This window comes from Mauremys reevesii, unplaced genomic scaffold (assembly GCF_016161935.1).
Source record: "Mauremys reevesii isolate NIE-2019 unplaced genomic scaffold, ASM1616193v1 Contig10, whole genome shotgun sequence".
NCBI classification, from domain to species: domain Eukaryota; kingdom Metazoa; phylum Chordata; order Testudines; family Geoemydidae; genus Mauremys; species Mauremys reevesii.
The window spans coordinates 947,985-969,772 of record NW_024100716.1 but is presented as its reverse complement, the minus strand read 5'-3'; the positions used below and the strand labels follow the sequence as shown (position 1 = coordinate 969,772).

At 47.8% G+C, this 21,788-nt stretch overlaps 1 protein-coding gene and 1 long non-coding RNA gene across 2 annotated transcripts in view; one reads left to right on the top strand and one right to left on the bottom strand.

Annotated features, from left to right (window-relative positions):
* Positions 1–21,788, top strand: part of LOC120392556 (antigen WC1.1-like) — a 127,240-nt gene that overhangs the window by 23,606 nt on the left and 81,846 nt on the right. The window lies entirely within an intron of this gene.
* On the bottom strand, positions 13,616–20,732 carry LOC120392557. The gene is made up of 4 exons (XR_005591715.1): positions 20,709–20,732; positions 19,734–19,883; positions 14,770–14,855; positions 13,616–14,396 (listed from the first exon to the last, which is right to left on the bottom strand). It is a non-coding gene; the product is annotated as an uncharacterized LOC120392557 (long non-coding RNA).

The following is a 21,788-nucleotide window of genomic DNA, read 5'->3' as shown; positions in this document are numbered from 1 at the left end:
TCCCTGACTGTCTCTTCCTCTCTTTTCCTTGTGTAACTACCTACCAGGGTCACCATTAGAAAGTCCTCAGCTCCCACCCAGAGGTATTGGAGATATTGCAAGATTTTCCTAATGTTAGAATGCTGCATCTCAGGTGTCTGAAGGAGACTGTATCATGGAAAGCAGTGACTGAAAAGGATGTAGGGTCCTAGTGGAGAAATAACTGAACGTGAGCTCCCAGTGCCGTGTGTGGCAAAACGGGCTAATGTGAACCTTGGATGTATAAACAGGAGTAGTGAGTAGGAGTGGGGACTAAATTTTACTGTTGTATATGGCAATGGTGAGACAGATACTCTAATACTGTGTCCAGGTCTGATGTCCACAAAAATTGGAGAGGGAGCAGAGAAGAGCCACAAAAGTGATCTGAGGGCTTGAATAAAAGTCTTACGGTGAGAGATTTAAGATGCTGAATCTGTTTAGCTTGTCAAAATGATCAAGAGGTGACATGATTACAGGCATAAGTTCCTTCATGAGGAGAACATACCACTTACTAAAGGGCTCCTTAATCTAATGGAGAAAGGCAGAACAAAAGTTGATGGCTGGAAGCTGAAACCAGACAAATTCACATCAGAAATAAGGCCCAGGTTTTTAACAATGATGGTGATTAGCCATCGGAACAAACTACCAGGGAAACGGTGCATTCTGCATCTCTTAAAGTCTTCCTGTCTAGACTGGATGCCATTCTGGAAGCTCTGCTTACGTCAAACTCAAGTTATTGGGCTCTGTGCAGGTGTTTTACAGAAGGCCAGACTATTTGAACTCATGATCCCTGTCACACTGTCTGGAGTGGCTCATGGCTCTGAGTGCCCACCTCAGGGCAGATGGTGAGAAACAGGCCAACACCCCAAACTGGTGATGTGTTCTCTAATTAGGTTTCACCAAGCCCATAGCAGATGTGAACTCCTGGATCACTCCATCAATCTTACCATGGAGTCACAGACAGTCCCCTTAGAGTCTCCAGTCTATCTTGTCACCCACACAAACTGGACTTAGTAATAATTGGCCACTTACACCACAGATCACACCACATTCAGGTTGCTTCCAGTCCCAAGAAAGCAGTCTCTTACCCCAGATCAGTTGGTATCCTGGATCTTACACCAAAGACAATGCCTGTAGCCAATCCTATAATAAACTATATACACATTTATTAACTAGGGAAAGGAAATAAAGGGTTTTTTTTATAGGTTAAAGCAAGCAATCATCTATACACAAACGAGTAACCATTTAAATCCTAGGAGTGACAGAGTTGTAATGATCTGTCAATTCCAAATGTCCTTCAGCGCTGACCCAGGGGTAACCCCTTGGGGTCTCTGAGTTCAGATTGGTGTCTCTAGCCCTGTCACAGTTCAAATAGCCAAAAAGATGAAAAATCTTCACATCTATTATTTTTATTTCCCTCTTCCAGCTTTCAAAGCGATGGGATGAGGCCTTCTGCAGATGCTGCTCCATGGGTATTATAAGGCCATTAACCAATCCTTTAAATTGTGATGATCTTTGTTGGCCCGTCTGGTTTTGATAGTCCTTCAGGATGGATGGGGGGATGATTCCTGTGCCTGAGTTCACAAGTTCAGCGTAAACATTTTCAAACTTATAAAGTAAAACTTACATATTTTCTTGTATCATGGACCACAGACATTACAAGTGAGATTAATGCCTGCAGCAACTAACCACCATTGCATAGAGTCTAAACGCTAAATACATTCTTACAAGACTAATACCTGTTTTGAGCAAAACTAACATACATGAAGGTGGAGATGGTGGAGATGGTCTCCAGTTACGAGATTGTCAGTTCTCAGCTAATGCCTGCAGCCTGGGCTGGACATTGGCATCTGGCCTGCCAATGTCTCAATCCTCTCTGGCCTTATTCTATTACAATAGCTGCTGGTAAATGGTGGCTTCCAGAGATGCCCACTGTATTTCTAGGGACCCTGTGGTGTCTAAAGGAGTCTCTCATTCTTGGAGTGGTTCTCTAGCAGTTGCTCCTGCAGAATGATGCAGAGGATAGTCACTCTTCACACCCCAGGTCATTTCAGAATCAGACGATTTAAATTCCCTTTTTGTGCATTTCCTTCTAGAATTCACAGATCTGAGGCTGGTGAGCGACAGTGACTGTGCTGGGCGGCTGGAGGTTTTCTACAATGGGACGTGGGGCAGTGTTTGCTCCAATGGGATGTCTGGAGTCACTGCAGGAATTGTCTGCAAACAGCTGAACTGTGGGGATGGAGGGCAGATTGCAAGCGACTTTGAATATGGAGCAGGTTCTGGTTCCAGGTGGCTGGACCACGTTGCATGCAGTGAGCAGCACAGCTCCCTCTGGCAGTGCCTGTCAGAGCCCTGGAATCCAAAGTCATGTGATAACCAAGCAGACGAGACCCATATTTCTTGTACTGGTAATTCTGAAACTACTTGCATGCACGCGTGCAAACACACATGTATGCGATGTGTTGAATTAATTGAGAATTAGGATAGAACGTGTTGTTGTTCACATCTAAGTGTAGGCAGATGTAAATTCTCAACAAAAGATACAAACATATTTTCACAGTCTTTTATAGGAATAAGCATTTGTCTGATTTACAACAAACTTGGAAGTTAATCAATTAATTATAAAAGAGACCAGTGTTACACAGTGCGCTAAGGTAATGTGAGAGCTAAGAAAAGCCTCTCCCTAGAAACCATCTTTAGGCAGCTCTGGGGTTATTAATCCTTTTGGGATGAACAATCAGAGATGGGCCCAGGCTGTGCAGTTTGGGTCAAGACTGGAATCCCCCACAAGTCTCTCTCTGTGTCAGCTGTGTGTCTGAGTAACAGCTGAATAGCAAATTAATTAGGTATTAAATGACCCCGAGTTCACATTTCAGTTCATACAGTGCTGAAATTAGGGGTTTAAAATACAGATAAATTCTACTCCCACATCACACACACAACCCAGTGCATTCACCTCGGCTTTTTCTCTTCATAGGAAAAAAAGCAAAACCAACTCAGACCCTGTTTCCTGAATGCCCGAACTCTCTAAGCTGCACAGGTATCTCTGCTTCTCACTGTCTCACCCTTGGTCCCTAAAGACTTTCCCAGCTGTCCCAGTAACATGAGGTTTCTGCATTTCCAGACCAGGAGAAGTTACGTGTCGTGGGAGGAGAGGACAGATGCTCGGGGAGAGTGGAGGTTTGGTACCGTGGCTCCTGGGGAACAGTTTGTGATGACTCCTGGGACATGGCAGATGCTAACGTTGTATGTAAACTACTGGGCTGTGGATCTGCTGTATCTGCCCCGGACAAGGCTGCATTTGGCGAGGGGACTGGTCCCATCTGGGTGGAGAAATTGAATTGCCGAGGGACAGAGTCATCTCTCTGGGACTGTCCTGCCAAGCCCTGGGGTGAGAGCAACTGTGGTCATAAGGAAGATGCTGCCGTGAATTGCTCAGGTGAGTGACAGGAGATGTTTCTGCTACATGGTGTAATTTTCAGGGAAGAGGATGGATCAGCCCCCCCCTCCCCTCACCCCCCCTTGGTCCCAGACCAGGCCCTCCCATCTCCTGTGTGTCAGAGCATCATGGATGCTGTGGGGTGGGACCTTTGTGGGGTCAGACTGGCTCAGGCATCAGCCCACACAGCCCCTGCATCCATCACAGGCCCCAGTGTGCTGGTTTGTTACTAGAGTCCTCATTGCTGCACAGAGCACAGGGGACTTGGGCCCTAAATCACTAACAAACAGGCCCTGTGCTGCTGTGAAGAAGTTTGTGGAGGTGACAGCCAGAGACAACCAGGGACTCTCAGAGGTGAGGTTCCCCCTGGGAACAAACACGTCACCTCCCCCTCGCTCCAGGTTCCAACTCTTCTCCCTTTCCCTTTGCAGGTCTGACAGAGAGGACAGATTCTCTGAATATCCCAGGTAAAACATCCCCCTCCTCCCACCAAGGGTTAAATTTCCCTGGTGCTGGGTCACAGCGGATGAGCTGCAAGCTGCAGCCTGAGGGAAGGAGCTCCTTTCCATGGCCTGTAACATCTAGGGGCAAATGACACCCGGGTGGGAGCTGCAGGCCCTGCTCAGCAGGACAATGACTGTCTGGTGGCTCCAGATGACAGAGCAGAGCCCATGATTTAAACAGCAGCCTGTGAGCTGCCCCCATGGCACATAGACTGTGTCCCAGCCTATTACCATGCTGTCCTGGGCCCTGCAATGACTGACTGGGGAGCTCCTTGCTCCCCCTCCCCGCGACTCTCACAGGATAATCTCTCCCTGTTGCATGTTCATTTCCATCCAGCTCCCTCGCGCCACCCTCCGACTGACAGTGGGAGAGTCACGGTGCCCGTGGTCATCTGCATTATCCTAGGGGCCCTGCTCTGCCTGGTCTTAATCATCCTGGGGGCGCAAGTGCGAAGTGCCAGGGCACAGCGCAGAGGTGGGTCCTGACTTGTGTCATTGTGTGAAATGCATCTGCAATAGCAGGGGGACTGCAGGGTGTCAGAGTGAGGGGTGATACTGGGCTGGGTGGGGTGGCCGAGGGTGACTAACACCTCCCTCATTTAATATTTCATTAAATGTCTGGCAGTGGAACAGCCCAGCCATGAAGTCTGGACATGATACTAGCTAAGGAGTGTCACAGTTTCAGAGAAGTTGCATCTATATCCCCCCCACCCTCCAGTGCTCCACTCCAAGATTGCCTATTCAGGTCTCCAGCCATCACCCCTCTCTGGGTGGGAACCCCCTGTCCCACGTCCTTGTGGCCAGGGGTGTTTAATGCTGCACAGTCCCCTGCCTTCCACTATGATACCCCTAGCAAACCAATCTGCCTACAGGCCATACTGTAATTTCTCCTCAAGGGCTATGAGAAGTGTATTGCCAGCAGTTACAAGTTACCACCCAGCTCTCTCTCAGCAGACGGCACCATATTAGTAGGATAAAAGTATGACAGAGAAAACATTAAAACAATAAAAATTCCTCCACATTTGCTGAACATACCAGAAATCACCCATCTTCCTCATGGGCAGCCTGGTAGACCAACGTCCCTCCAACCATTCAGTGTTGGGATCCCCGTTGACAGAAGGCCCTGCCCATTTGCTGAATCAAAATGAAGGCCCTGAGTCTGATTAAACTCAGACTTTCACATCAGAAATCTTTCTTTGTCTCTGGTAATCCAGTTTGAACCGATCTGTATAAACCACCCTGAATGTTGTTACCTTTCTGGAGTTGTTACAATCTCAGTGATTCACCTTAATCACCCTCCCCGCACACCACACACACACACAGTTTTTTCTTCCTCGAGGTGCTGTGGTAACCCTCCCACATGCAGTAGAACATAAACCATTCATAGTTTTAATACAGTTGTGATGGGTTGGATCACAGAAACCCCCTGGAAGCTGCCAGCTGATGTGCCCTGACTACTTCTGCCCCTGCCTTCCTGCCCTGGCAGCTTAGGACTCCAGCACCCTGCTTGGTTTGAGCCAGATTCGCTAGCCCGCTGCAGACCCAGACCAGGTCTGAATCACGTCCTCTGACAGCTGCAGGTTTACCTGAAAACAGCTCACAGAAGTGTTCTCATCTTTAACACTCAGATGCCCAACTCCCAGTGGGTCCAAACCCCAAATAAATCCATTTTACCCTGTATAAAGCTTATACAGGGTAACCTCATAAATTGTTCGCCCTCTATAACACTGAGAGAGATATGCACAGCTGTTTGCCACCCAGGTATTAACACACACTCTGAGTTAATTAATAAGTAAAAAGTGATTGTATTAAATACAGAAAGTAGGATTTAAGTGGTTCCAAGTAGTAACAGACAGAACAAAGTAAGTCACCAAGCAATATAAAATAAAACATGCAAATCTATGTCTAATCAAACTGAATACAGATAATCTCACTCTCAAAGATGCTTTAGTAAGTTTTTTCCTCAGACCGGACACCTTCCAGGCCTGGGCACAATTCTTTCCCCTAGTACAGCTCTTGTTCCAGCTCAGGTGGTAGCTAGGGGATTCTTCATGATGGCTCATCACTCAGTTCTCTTCCACTGTCATAAACATACAGCTAAGGGTAGCCTAAAATCCCTCCTTACCCTGTAAAGGGTTAATCCCTCCTTTACCTGTATAGGGTTAAGAAGCTCAGATAATTTGGTTGGCACCTGACCCAAAGGACCAATAAGGGGAGAAGATACTTTCAAATCTGTGGGGGAAGGTTTTTGTTTCATGTCTCTTTGTTCTCTCCCGGTCAGGGAGGTGCAAGGGCAGGGAAAATACATCTCCCTAAGCCATATTTGAACTAAGCATCTAAAATTACAAAAATAGTAAATAATAGCAAGGAAATGCATTTGATATCTTTTGTTTTAGCTTGTGAATTTTCCCTGTGCTAAGAGGGAGGTTTATCCCTGTTTTTGTAACCTTAAAGTTTTGCCTAGAGGGGAAATCCTCTGTGTTTTGAATCCTTTTTTTGCTCTGTAAAGTTATATTCCATCCTGAGTTTACAGAGGTGATTCTTTTATGTTTTTTAAATAAACTTCTTTGAAGAACCTGATTGTTTTTTAGTGTCCTAAAGACCCAGGTGTTGTGATCTGTGCTCACTTTGTAGCCAATAGGTTAGGATATTATTCTCAAGCCTCCCCAGGAAAGGGGGTGTAGGGGCTTGGGGGGATATTCTGGGGGAGGTAGGGCTCCAAGTGACCTTCCCTGAATGTTTGTTTAAATCACTTGCTGGTGGCAGCGATACCAAGGGCAAGGAAGGAATTTGTGCCTTGGGGAAGTTTTTAACCTAAGCTGTAGAAATAAGTTTAGAGGGTCATTCATGCAGGTCCCCACATCTGTACCCTAGAGTTTAGGGGAGGGGGCGGGAACCCTGACTCCCATTTATATATCTTTTGCATAAGGTGGGAATCCTTTGTCCCTCTGGGTTCCCCCCAGTGGAAAAGCACCAGGTTAAAGATGGATTCCAGTTCAGGTGACATGATCACATGTCGCTGTAAGATCCCAAGCCTTCATTCCTCCCAGCCTGACTCACAGGAAGGCTTGCCTGCAAATAGATCCATCTACCATCAATTGTCCTGGTTAATGAGAGCCATTAAGATTCCAAACCACCATTAATGGCCCACACTTTGCAAAATTACAATAGGCCTCCAGAGTTATATTTCATATTTCTAGTTTCAGATACAAGAGTGACACATTTATACAAACAGGATGATCACACTCAGTAGACAATAAGCTTTGTAATGATACCTTGCAAGAGACCTTTTGCATGAAGCATATTCCAGTTACATTATATTCATCCATTAGCATATTTTTATAAAATCATATAGACTGCAATGTCATAACAGTGATTCCCAAAGATACTGCCTGGTGTTGCAGTATCACGGGGAGGGGTTCTGAATATCATGAGGAGAGACATCATGGAAAAGGGACTTAGAGAAATTGGAAATACTGTTAGGAAAAAAAGTGTATAAAAATTGAGCTGTGGTAAATAGGTGTGAAGAGAGTGATCCAGTAGAAAAGACAATCTTAGGAAAGAGAAATGCTGGAAAGGAGCATTATACTGTATTGTACTGAAAGCTGGCAGTTGTAGGGGATTTTACATCTATAACACACTATACAAACATTAGCTACCAGCTCCTTGGGAAGAAGATAGAGAATGGGATTGTCATCAACATATATGTAACATTCACAACTTTGCAGTAAGCCAATGACTATAATCAGATCTCATCCTTCAGGGCTTCAGCCAATTATCTGCTGAGGTCAGGAAGGAATTCTGGGAAAACCCCTTATTTGTGTTTTGTTTTGCTTTGCTTTGTTTCTTGCCCTCCTCTTAAGCATCAAACATTAGCTACAGAGGGAGCTGTGACACTGGGTGGGCTGGACCAGTGCTCTGAGGTGTTATAGAGAAACCTCTTTCTAAGATATCTGGCAGGTGTGTCTTTTTCACATGCTTAGGGTCAAACCGATTGTCAGATTTGGGATCAGGAAGGAATTTTCCCACAGGTCAGATTGGCAAAAAGGGACCTTGGGGGATTATCATCTTCATCTGAAGCATGGAGCATGGATCACCTGCCAGGATTATCTAGGCATCTCTCACCTAGTCAGTTCCCTGCCATTGCAGGGGCCTTGGGCATTGGTGGTACCTTTGTGCTCCTGCTTTCTGCCTGTGACACACGAGCTTATTCTGCTGAGGACTGAAATGCTTTAGTCTAAGTGCATCTTTGGGCTCAAACCTAGGGGTATCTGGGTGAAATGCAGTGGCCTGTGTTGTGCAGGAGATCAGACTAGATGTTCTAATGGTCCCTTCTGGCCTTAAAGTCTGAAAAAAAAGTGTTATCACCATTTTGCAGATAAACACCAGCGTGGCGGAAGAATTATTTAAGCTGCTCCAAAGGGGAATAGCCCGGAATAATGGGATGAGATTAAAAAGGGAACATTTAAGGTGAATGTGAGGAAGCTTCCTGACAGCGAACTAGCCCTGGGAACCATCATCAAAGGGCTGTTGTGGAAGGAAACCCTGTCCCCTGGCTCATTTCAATTCCAGCACTGGGAATGTGTTGTAGGATCACATTGGGCCCCGGGGGGAGGGGCTGGATGATCCCATAGTGTTTCCCATCTCTGGTTTCAGTGACCCTATGCAAACCCTGCCCTTTGTTTTCAGGCTCCAGAAGACCCTTGGATCCCTTCTCTGAGGCCGTGTATGAGGAGATTGATTATAACCTGATGAGAGAGAAACAGGAGATGTTCAGTCGCTCAGGTCTGTGGGTCTCACTCTTAACAGGGAGCAGCTCTCTAAAGCCTGTTCCATCTGATGCCTTGACCCAGACTTAAATCACTGCAGCTTCAGCCCTATGAGCTTGTCATTGGCGCTGTGGTGAAAAAATGCAGATTCAATAAATTCCTGGCAATTTCACCCAATTGTTCCAAATACACACCGAACAATTCATTTCATTTCAACACTTCCTAAAGAAAACATTTTGTTTTTTCAATTTTATATTACTTTTCCATTAGAAATTTCCTTTAATTTTATCTATAAAAACAAACAAACAAACAATCAAACAAAAGTTAACTAATGTCCAAAAGGATCACCAAATGGTTTCATTCAACATTAAACTTTTTTTTTACTTTTGCATTTGCGAAAAATTCCCCCCCAAAAGGTCATTTTTTGGCTCAGCTCAAAACACTGTTGGGTTTTTTTGCCAAGCTCTAGCTGTTGGAGCTGGGTCTGTGATGAGACCAGCAGTTACTCATGTAGACTGAGGGAGATGGGCTTCCTTCCCACCATACACTGGGTGTCCCTGTTCTAGGGACAATTAATGTCCCATCTGCCCATTCTGCAGCCTTCGAGTGTAACCAGTGAGGGGTCAGGAAAGTGACTGTATGCGGCCAGGTTAAACTATCATTTGAAAACTGCTCTGGAGCATTGGAGCAGGGGACGTTCTGTGTTCCCCTCCCACCACAGCCACTGGTCTGCTGGGTCGGCTCCCTCCTGCCCCTGGAGCAGAGAGATCAGCTCAGGAGAGCTCATGACTTTGAGTCATGGCCCTTTTATCCTTTCTGCCATTTTGTCAAAATGTCTGATGGGAACATCCTGCCCAAGGGCTGTGCCGTGGTGGGCCTCTGGGAACATGCTCAGGGCATCCCCCAGCACCACTGCCAAGATGGTTACTGTGAATCACAGACTCTGCTCTGGGCCTATCTTGGTCTAATCTGGAAACACCACGGAGAGCTGATCAACTGATTCATGGGGGAGGCAGGTATTTACACTTAAGAAGGAGGAGTCCCCTCTGTGGCTGAGGAGGCCAGGACCATTGTGGAACTTTCCTGGACCAGCAGCCAGAGACATGCCCTTCACTCACCCCAGTATATTTTAGGTCAGATTGTAGCATCCCCTCAGTCACATTTACCAGAGTGACATGGAGATTTCTCTTGGGGAGTCTGTGTCAGCCTCTCACCGCTCAGAGTCACTGTGAGTCACCATCTCCTGCAGAAGAAGGAATAGACTAAGACTGGAAATCCTGCTCCTGGCCCCGGGTGTGTTCCCAGTCCCCCAGATCTGCTGTTCTCATAGTGATGAATTTCTGGTTCTCATCTCTCCGGTCTCCTATTCAGATGACTCAGTGACGAAGCCGCAGTATTACACCGGGGACAGTGAGGGGGAAAACGATCCTGGATCAGAAGAAGGTAATGGGGAAGGGGCAGACTCAGTCCGAGAGACCCAAATCTCGGCAGAGAACAGAATTTCTATCACACTTTCTGCAATCGCCGCCATTTCCCCTCACACGGTTCCCATTTTACACGGTCGTGTCTAATCCCCTTAAATAGGATTTCTGCCAGAATCTCAGGATGGGAATACGTGACCATCTCCTGAGCACACACCCCTGGGAGTGGCTCCCAGTGACCTCCTCAGGTGAGAAGCAAAAGGAGATGGGTCAGTCTCTTTGAGTGGAAGGGTCAGTGCCCAGCAGGTCTCGACTCTCACCCCCTGAGAGAGATGAGAAGATTGTCCTGTGTTGTTCAACCCAACTCACTGATTCGAACCCACCAGAACTTCGCGGGAGGGGAAATTTGCAGATTCTGATCCCAGCTCTGGATCACAGTTTTGCAGATAACACCTGTCGCTATAACAAGCTGAAGCAAAATCTTGGATCTGAGCTTCCTCTCCTGGCCTCATCTCTAATTATATATAGGATGTCATTTTTACCCCAGCTGCTCTCAAGGGGAGAAGGAGCTGCTCTCCATGAATTTGGGCCCTTTGGGAGTTTATCCTGTGGCTGGGGGAGGAGACACTGAGCAGATGAGCCAGTTCTGCTGAGAAGCTGGAGCGCTGCCAAACTGAGCCCTGGGCTGCCTGAGAGGCTAGTGAAGAGCAGGAGCTCACAAAGGATCAGGCCAGTGACCTCCCAGCGGGAGATTTAATTCCTGCAGAGGGGAGGTTCCCCCTCCCCAGGGTAACAGGAAAATTCAAACCTGTCTGCAGAGATCAGCTGGATTCACACAGGCCAGCTCTGGCCTGGCAGCGCCCGTGTCCCAACCTGTTATCTCAGCACAAGCCCAGATCCTGCTCCCACTGAAACACATACAAGAGCTGCTGTTGGATTCTGGAGGCCCCTAGTTATTTCTGGGTCTCCTGTTTCACTGTAGTTCTCTGACTTTTGCCCTTCTCACCATGGGCCCCCTGCGACTTCCTCTCTCATGTGCCATGATAAACAGCTGTAGTTATAAGGGCCACCTGTGTTGAAGAGAGGCTGCTGGTGCCAGGGGGTGAGTGTGGTGTTTGCTGTTCCAGAGGGCCCTTCCCCGGGGGAGTCTCAGTTGGATTACGATGACGTGGAGGAGCCTGCCTTGAGCGACATTCCCCAGACTCCAGATGGCCGAGGTGAGCAGTGAATCCGCCTCCTGGAAGCAACGTCACCCTAATGAAAAACTAACTGTAATTCCCAGTAGAGACAATAGTGGTTTGTTAAGAAAACTATAAAGTTCACCCACCAGTATTGTCTATTGGAGTAACACTGGGGGCACTGACCAGGTGCATTACAAGAGCTGTGTGGAGGCACAGGGGTAGGGTAGCATGTGATGTCCTAGGTCATGACAGAGGTCCATTGCAGGGATGGAAGCAGCAGTTCACTCAGGAGCTGCCCATGTGGTACTTGGCTCAGGTCAGTGCCCTGTGACCCTCACTGCTATGAGCACTAGGGTTACTCACCATTTGTAAAGACAACGCACTGCTGGCCTTTCCTGGCATGCAGCTATGGCAGCTTATATACAGCTGTGTCAGACATGTTGTGATACAGGGTGGGTGGGACAGAGATTTTACACCTAAGGGCCCATGTCCCACTCTTATTAGCTGGCTCAGCTCCCAGTGATGTCAGTAGGTTGGAGACTGATGGCAGTTAATGGAGTAAACTTTATCAGGAGAACACATTGAAAAGACATTTTAAAAATAATGTCCAGTTTAGGAAGCCAGGAACAAACTCTGGACAATTCCAAGTCATTTACATTTGTAATTATTGTAACCAAATGCCTTGTGGAGCAATCCCTCTGGACTAGATCCCAGTCACCTCTTTACAGAACTCCCCCTTCCCCTCGTCATCTGGTAGCTCTAGGATCCACTCAATCAGTTATTGAAATGTATCAAATTAATGTGATATGCAAAACCTGTCAGTTTGAGGGTTCCAGAGGAGGGACCCTCTTACCGCCCTAAGGGTAGAAGTGCTGAGAGATCCCCAGAGACCAATACGGCTGGGACATCTGCAGCTTGTAGTTTATTTCTACCTTTGCTGTCAATATTCTCTTAATTACTTCACATCAGATACCCCTACCCTCCCTGGAGATGTCCCAGGGGATGGTTATGATGATGCCAGAGAAGTGTTTGACTCTAAAGGTGACCTTGGATTGGGGCAGAATGATGAGGAAGACACTGGGGCGAATGACAGGGATCCAGAGACAGGTGAGTGGAGAACTGTTTGCACTTCACAGTGTCTCTGCAGAGTGGGAGGGCTGGAAATGTGGGGTACGCAGCAAGGGAACAGCCCTGGCCAACCCAACGCCTGTGAGACAAACTCTTCTTCTCTCATCTCTCCATTCCCTCAAAGCAGAGGCTTCAGTGCCTGCCATGGGGAGAGAAACAGCAGGGTCCCTGCTGTGCAGTACTTCATGGTCAAACCAGCAAGATGCCTAGGATCCTTCTGCCTCTAGGTTCCAATCCTTGTGTTGCTGTCACACCCTGTATATGCTAGATTCCCACCAGTTCACTGTGCGTGTGTCTTTTGGGCAGAATCCTATACACCAAAGTCCTGTTACTGCTGCTCCAGTGTTAAAGAGCCCATGACACATCTTGTAAAATCTGGGATGGGCTTTGCCCATTGTCCTTGGCCAATATCTCCCCTCCCTTCTCCATTGTGTACTGAGCAGAGACACCATCAGCCACCGCAGAGGAAGTGCAGTGGTGATGAAATGTGCATTGCTTAGTTCTTGATAAGAATCATGTGCTAATGTTCATTGCTGGGTAGAGTGAAAGTTATGATGTTCTCAACTAAGCGCTCCTTGCTGGTAAGTGCTCAGGTTTTGTACATGGAGTGACAGGTAGCTACAGCTGGCACGTGGCAACTTTACCTGATCTGGAAACCAAAGGTTTTAATTTCCAGACTACGCATAGAGATGATGGATTTGAACTTGTCATAGACCCAAGAGTGAAGGGGGAACAATTCCCAATTCATACTGTGGAGCAGAGGTTCTCACACTGGGCAGCACAGAATATATTCTGGGGCAGCATGAGAAGCCAGAGCAGAGAGGGGTGGCTCTGTCCGGGTGCCCAGTTTTGAAGGCAGCACTGCCACCGGCAGCAGGGCAGAAGTAAGGGTGTTATGGTCTGGTGTTGCCGCTCTTACTTCTCACTGCTGCTGGCGGCAGTGCTGCCTTTGAGCTGGGTGGCTGGAGAGCTATATACTTAAATGGCTCTTTTAGTCTCAATGCCCTACTGCTTTTCCTATTTAGTGAGTGTTGCATGTTGTTTTTTCAATTGGTACATGTACTTGTGTGGTGGGGAGGGGAGGTGTCAATTACCACAGATGCAAAGAAAGAGACCACAATCAAATAAGTTTGAGAACCACCTTGCTCTGCAGCCGCACATAACCGTAGAATGGATCCACCGACTGTATGTGTCTCCCTTGGTGTTTTCAGGTTGGAGTCGGCACTCGCTAAGGGGTGAAGTTGTCTCTGGGATGAAGAAGGAAACTTCGTCCTTGCCTCCTGGAGACACAGGATATGATGATGTCGGACATGGTGACTCTGGGGGTTCAATATCATAACAATTTGATTGGACAAAATAACCCCGTGATGATGTAAATGCTTTGCCTCTTTCTCTCAGAAATGATGCTCAGAGAAAGTCCCTTCCTGGTTGATACACAAAACAGGTGTTTTTATAGGATTTCTGTGAAGTTGCAGGAAATACAAGAGTGAGTGTGAAAGGGTTGATAAGCTTTCTTTGTATAATTTCCTATTGTTTGGAGGGGGTGGAAGTTTCCTGCTTTTTTAGGCCAATAATTTCTTCAACTTGACTTTGTGCCTTTTTCCTATTAAATCCTTTCTGAAAGTCTTCCCCTTAGTGAAAGTTTTTCTTATCAGATGAATTGTGCAGTTTCCAGGGCTCACCACAGGGAGAGGCTGAGATTAAACAAACCAAGAGACAAGGGAAGGCCACCTCTGGGTATGGTATGGCTGGCTGTTTGATAGCAGGCTGGGTTTACACATCAGAGAGGTGGTAAATGTGAGAAACCAGGTAGAAAACATTCAGAGATGAGCAACATGGTTGTTCCTGAAGCAAATTCAGATTGAAACTTTCACTGAATCCAGGGAGGAAATGAGAAATTCTTCCTGGGTAATTCACACCTGAAATTAAACAAACTCTGAAAAGATTTCCCGATTAGCAATAAATGCAGAGGATGAATATTTCTGCTTGGACAATAAATGAATTCTATAGAAAATAATGACAAGAGGAGGGTTAATAGGAATCTGGATTTCCACTGAATCAATAAGGCTACAACAGGTTACAAATCATAGAGTTGTTACTAGAAACCCCAGTAAAACTGATCATGTTCTCACAGTGGCATGTTTATTTCCACGACAATCTACAAATATAGTTTAAAATTAATGCTGAGCTGAGAACTGACCAGTGGAGAAGCCAGAAGTATTCTCTGGATGAACCCTCAGTGAAATCAATACCAGAACACACACAGAGTATATCGCTATTTCACAGAAATGTATGTCTTTCCTTTACCACAAATCCTGCATTCATTTGGGTCACTTCATCTGTAGAAGGATAGATTGGAAATAGAAATGTTGAGTGAAGGTGCTTCCAATCATCTGCATTCAGCCAGGGCAGGAGTCATATAAAGAGACAGAAATACAATAATTTACTTTTGAAAGGAGAAAAAAAAAGACATTAGGAAGATGTGTAATAGGACATACTGACCCTTGGAGACTGAGTTGGGAAATCTCATGGGCTGTGCTACCCTGTTCCCAGGGTTGTATCCTCAAGACAGAGTTGTGGGACAAAGGAAATGACCACAGAGAGAGGAAGTGGGCCCATTGTGGGGTTTGTGCTTTGGCAGGGAACCCAGGCTGCTGATGCTGCCTAGGGCCTGGGACTGGAGCCTTATAGAGGGAGCGGATGAAGGTTCCTCTCTTCTTTCTGGCTGAAGGAATCCTGGCAAATGTTCCTGGGTTTGGCCAGTCCTTCCAGGGGGGTCACATCACTCACAGGCAAAAAGAGGAGGAGAACTGCCTCCAGAATGACACATCTGTCCACGTTTCCCCACTTTTTAAAATTCATATGGACCCCTGGTTCCTGGCAATCCAGTGGGATCAAATTTCATGAAACTCTGCGGGGATTTCCATTGAGGGAATAAGGGAGTTCCCTAGCCCATGGTTTTCTGTCGTATTAGATCACAATTCCTACAGAGGACAGCTCACTTACTTATCAGATCAGCGATCGTGGGTCACTGGTGTGGTTAGATGTTGATCAGTGTTTGGCTGCGTCTGTGTGTTCCCTCTGTGTGCTGCCCCAGCCCTGTGCAGACAGCTGGCACAACAGACCTCGAGCAAACCGCCCAATGACCACAAGATCCATTAAGGGACAAAGGCACCTAGCCAGGTTTATTGTTGAAAAAGCAGTATTCCACAGACACTATCGGACCGCTAATACATGTATGTCTGTAACAATGGACCAGCTCAGTGAATGGCGGGACTTTCCATTCCTTCCTAAGCCAGAAAAAGATACTCCCTCTGAGATACATTTCTATACCCGGATACAAACAAGGTACATACTGCCTCTGACATAGCTAGTTACTGCCCCATGATGTGGCTAGTTATTACCATCACCTTGTACATGTTGGTTTGATTAAAACATACTTATTACGTACTGTTATCCTGACCTTATCTTTTACGAGGGGTCAGTGTGTTTCTGTTATCCTTGGGGAATGTTTTTGTACCATTCTTGATATCAGGATGTTCTGGTACCACTTGATATTGGGATGTGTTTGCATGAATACTCTGTGCCTGGCATTTCTGAGAAATGTGTATTTCTGCAATATCAGCCCTGTTCTTGGCAGATTCTGTGAGCAGGTCCTGCCTCTTGCTCTCAGCTTATCTTTGCTTTATATCAGTAAAGCTTTGACTACTACTTTAGCCAAGGCCTCAGGCCTCAAACCAGGCCTCTGATACAAGGGCTTATGTCTTAGACTCTCTTCCTGCTACACCTGTAATAAAAGATTTGCTGGTATTGTTGATTCTCATGATGCAAAGTTTGTTGCTAATGGTAAACGTTATAACAAAGAATTTGGTACTGATGGTAAATCCTTTGTTCTGAGTGAGATTTGCACTTCATACACTGGAGGTGGTTTTAAGTGAGATTTAAGTGAGGTGGCTGGAAATCAGTCAAAGAGGTTACCAGTTGGTTATTTTCTGTTTGCTTATTTTGGGCACAGGCAGTAGGGACAGAAAAACAGGAAAATGAATGAAAGTGAAATGAGTAAGAAGCTGGAGCTGTGCAGAAGAGAGGGGAAAAGAACACATCAGATTTAAGGAATTCAAAGTACTGGAAACTGAGGCAGAGAATGCCAGACAAGAAGCTGCACACCAAAGAGCCATGGAATTACAAGCTGAAGAAATGGAGAAGGAAAGAGAGAGGAAGTACCAACTGGACTTGCTAGAAAAGCAGAACCAAAGCCCCCATGTTCCAGTGAGTCCCACCTTTCCACAAATCCACAAATGGGAACATTTGTGTCCTGCATACAGCGAGACAGGGGACATTGCTGAATATGTCATCACCTGTTAGAGGCTGTGAGTACTTCACCAGATTCCTGAGGACCAAAAGAAACCCACTTTCGTTGCCAAGTCAACTGGTACGGCTCTGGATTTATTCAATAAGATGCCAATTGAGAATGCTTCAGATTATGGTAAAATCAAATAAATGGTTTTGAAACAGTTTCAGATTATATCTGAAATATGTAGAGTAAAATTTAGCTAGAGGCTCTGAATGTGCGCAGAACCACACACATTCACAAACCCGGAACATGCGCTCTAGGGGTTGTGAATAAAAAAACAAGGACTGACAAACCATTCTCCCAAAACCATAAGCTCATCACAGCTTCCCTTTTCTAGTATTTTGGAAGAGTTTGATGCTTCATTCAGAAAACTGATGGATGCTGTATCCTCAAGCGGGGGTCTAAAAGAATGGCATTCTGAAAAGATTTGGGAAAAATATCACGCTTAGTTCAGAACACTGGTGAACTCTGTATCCTCAGGGGGCCTAATGAATGACCGCAACTCACTTACTGGATGCTGAAATGAAGTCTGTTCTTCAAAGAACTGATTTAGCTGAATACTAAAAGGCTAAACTTTACAGCACCGTGCTTCAAAGGTACCTAATGTACAATAAGCAGAGCAATGCGGATAAAATTAAAATAAGTCTGTTTCTACCAGAAGAGGAACAGAATGTAACTGCCAAACCCCCAGAAACTCCAAAGACCTCAGACTCTGTTGCTCAGGAGGTGTTGGACAACGTGAATAAACGTTATAAGAAAAATGCATTAGTATTGCTAAATAAGCTGGGCCAGGATAAAAATCTCTCTTCATGGAACGATAAAGGGTCTTTTGTGTACAAAGGCTCTGTGGTTAATGGTTCTAACATGCTCGACTTAGTCAGGGCTGTCACCCAGACACGCTCTGTTCCTAGCAGACTTGTACCTAAAAGATGGGATGTATTTATGGATGCCATGGCAGAATTGAACATACCATCTTCCGTCATGGGCAATGCAGCCAACAGAGATCTATTGGAATGTCTCATGACCTCGACCGTCACTTCTTAATCATTCATTTATCTGTGTTCACCTTGTCCGCCAGTGACTCCCCCAAGCCACAATTGCATTCCCCCTCTAAGGGGCTGGACAAAGAGAGGCCACCATGCTCATCGGGGTGTCTCACAAGCAGTTGGGTTTTGGGTTTGGGTTCTGGTGTATCCATCAACGGCTGGGCCAAAGGGCTCCCCTCGGTCGCTCCCTTCTCCTTCTCAGGACTGTCAGTGATGTAATGCTTTCTCTGCGGATGGTCAAAGACCCTTGAGGATATGACAAAGTCCGAAGTTCTCACGGGGGTGATGAAGGAGTCCATGTTTCCTCTCAGCAGCCTTTGCACAATTTCTAAAACACGTGTCCTTGGTAACAGATGGCCTCTTCTGTCTGGCGCTGGGACTTCTGGGGTAATAGTGCTGCACTCTGATTGGCAGATTGCCTTGGGAGGGGTTCTTAGTGGCGGTCATACTGCCCACTTCTGGACGGGCCACCCTGCCCCAGAACTTGCCCTGATTGGTCAAAATCTCTTGGGGGCGGTCCCATCGGGGCAACACCCATCCTAATTGGTAGAAGGCAGTGGGAGGAGTTCTTAGAAGGGTCACATGACACATCTTGCTTCTGGTCATGTGGCCGCCTTGACCCTGGAAGTAATACTCCCATGGGGCAGGACTTCCCATGACAGATGGGAGGGACTAAGGGATCATAGGGTGGGGTTGATTGATTGTAGGGCCCTTATACTACTGCTGGGTGTCTGAGTCAAGAATGGTTGAGTATGTCCAGGCAGAACCAGAGCCAGTGTCCAAGTGCAGGCCAGAGGTCGAAGCCGAGTGGTCAGACCAAAGATCAGCCAAGTCCATGCCAAGCCAAAGTCCAGATACAGGCCGAAGGTCAAATCTGGGTAGTCAAAATCCGAGGGGTTGGGGAAGATCAGGAGGAGGAGGCAATGCTGGATCGGGTGGGTATAGGGCCTGGAGTGAGGCTAGAGAAAGGCAAGGAGAATACTGACCCAGGGTTCATAACCAAAATCTGGAGCCAAGAAGGGTCACGCCAAAGTCAAAGCCAGAGACTGGAGCCAAGAGTCAAGCCAGAGTCAACAGCGAAGAAACTGGAGGGCAGGGCAGGGTGGTACATGCGGGCGGGAACGAGGATGACTTACTGGAACCCTAGAGACCCCTCATCCTGGGACTCCCTTCCTAGGAATAAAAGCATAGTAGGATGACAAAGATGTCTCTGACCCTGAAGTCCAAGCCAAGGGGAGCTCTCATCCAGGCTATGTGCCAGGATGCCATCACCCTCCCTGTTCATTTCACACTCACAGACCCCCTATCTGGAGGAGAGAATAAAAGACAGAAAGTGAAGATGCCCCTGGAGGAAAGGCTCTAGGCTGGGACCCAGTCCACTTCCCAGATCTACACCCAGGATTGTGTGACCAGGCCCACAGCCCTTCCTCTACGTCTCAGTGCCCACCTGCCAGATGGGGAGGATCCCTCCCTGCCCCAGAGTGTTAGGGGGGAGTTTCATTCCTGGCTGGGAAGGGTTCAGATACCAGGTGGGTGGATTGGGCCCCAGGTGAGGGATAGTCAGACATTCACGGTGTCAGGGGTGACACAGGCCATGGGAAGTCTGAGCAGTGATGACAGGGGAGGGGCTCCATGTCAGGACACCCCTGCACCTCTAGTTCTGCAGATGGTCTCATTTCTGGGCCAGCCCCACAGCCCGGACAGCCTGATTCTTCCGAACCAGTATCTGGTCTGGCCTCAGCTCCAGCGGTCAGAGTGGCGCATGGTGTTGAGAGTGCGGTGTTCAGCCTCAGTTTCTCTCAGTGCTGTGGGCTGTATGGCCGCTCCCCGCAGCCCTTCCCACCCCCAGGCACAGTGAGACAGAGCAGTACCTGCGGCAGGGAGTGGGAGCTTCTGGTCATGCGAAGGGGGGGCCCTTCAAGGCTGTCCCACGAGCACAGCCCCTGCAGTGCTTTGGGCACCTGGTGCAAGCACCTGATGTTAAATAGCTGGGCCATGACCTTCGGTTTAATGTCCTCCCGCTGCAAGGGAACAAGGATCAATCAGAGACTTGGACACCCACAAGAACGAAGGATATTAACGGCACTGGGATCCAGCAAAATTTTCTCCCCAACCCTCTCGATGTCTGAGGGATGGATTCCCCCACCCAATCCCCGAGGCAAAATCTTGTCTCTTCTTTAGTGATATCCAACCCCTCTCCCACCATTGTGGAATGAACTCCTGCCCCCACTCCTCTCAGTCCTCCCATGTGAGAGCTGTTCTACCTCCCAACCCAGCGGGAATCCAGCTCTGCTCCCCAGAATCCCCTCAGCCACCCTCGCCCCCTCCAGCTGAGGGGTTGGGAGGCTTTGGGCAGTAGTGCCGTGGGATGAGAGGAAGTGGACACCTTTCCCCAAGAGATCCCCCAGTCCTTAAAGTGATGCCATGGACAGTAGCTCTGGTGTATAGGGAACGTAAGCAGCCTCTGCTGAGTGACTTCTCCAGTTCTCCCAGAGCAGGTGGTGGCTGGGATAACATGATACCTGAGCACTAGGAACTGGCCTGAGGCCCGGAGGGGGAGGAAAGGCTCACAGAGGTGGCTAGGGGAGTTGGCAGCCCCTAGCATGAGCAATGGCTGTGTGTCGTGTTGATGTGATGCCTGTTAGGATATAGCCTTGCTGGAGAGCTGGGTCTGCACTGCTTTGAGCTGCTCAGGGGACAAGCTGGCACCTACCAATGGCACCTGCCTGGGTTCATCCTCTCCTTGCTCCCTGGTCAGCGCATGGGGATGGGATGGGAGTGATTTTCAATGGCCTGGAGGTGAAAGGCCCTGGGGGTCTCTTCCCAAGTGACCTCTCTTTGGTTACCTTGTCCCCTATCAGCTGGCCGGCTTCCCCCAGAATGGAATATGTGAGCACCAGCCCAGCCTGTCTGACACAGAGCTAGGGGTCGTGTATGGCCAGAAGCGCCGCCTGGAGGAAAGTTCTTCCTTGGTCTTCCGTGAAGATCTCTCCAAACACCTAAAACCAACAGCACCAGAGCCCTTGCAATTGTCCAGAACCGGGCTCCAAATCCCTCTCGTGTCTCACAAGGTGGATAAGTGTCCTGGGGCAGCCAACCTTTGGGGTCCCATGGACCAAGGAACCCCCTTCAGTAAGAGGCTGCAGGCACTGAGGCCTCGAATAGCTTTTTCTGGAGCAGGATTCATGGCAGGTGTCATGAGATGCTGGAAATGTGTCTCCGCACTTTGAAACCCAGTTCACACTGACAACAAAGGACACTCTACTGCTCCCAGCAGCGATAGCTCCTGCAGCTCACCCACTAGAGGTTAGGGGCCTTTTAGATCTGGTTCATTGCCACTCCTCACCCCACTGACATTCCCATGAGCCTCACATACTCTGCTGGAAATAAGTAGCAGACTCTTGCCCTGTGTCCAGGACACACTCACTGCAGGGGGAGACAGCTCCACACCTGAGCTGCTGCAATGCACTGGCGGAGAGTCCTTACCTCTCTCACCCTGGCCAGGTTTCTATACCCCAGGCGCTCAAGGTCCTGGAGCCCGTCCTGACACCAGAGCTCTCTTGCCTCTCTGATGTTCAGCCCTGGGGGAGAAAGACACACCCGTTGGGGAGGTTTGGCCTTCCGCTTTCAGTGTCTGTTTCCTTCTGGATGCCCCCTGCCAGGCTCCTCATGGCATCCACAGCCCAATGGAATCACAAGGTCCATACCAGGCAGTTTAGTACCAGAAGGGGGATTTGTTTCAGTCATCAGAGTAATCATGTGACCCTTACAGTCATTGTGCTCTGCGAGTGGGTGTCTGTTAATGGTGGTGTCTAATACTGAGAACCCCCCACACCCACTGAAGTCAGGATTTGGCCCTGGCTACCCAACTGCTGACATCCTACCTACAAGCTTTGTGTCCATCTCCTGTGGTCCCTGCTCCTCCT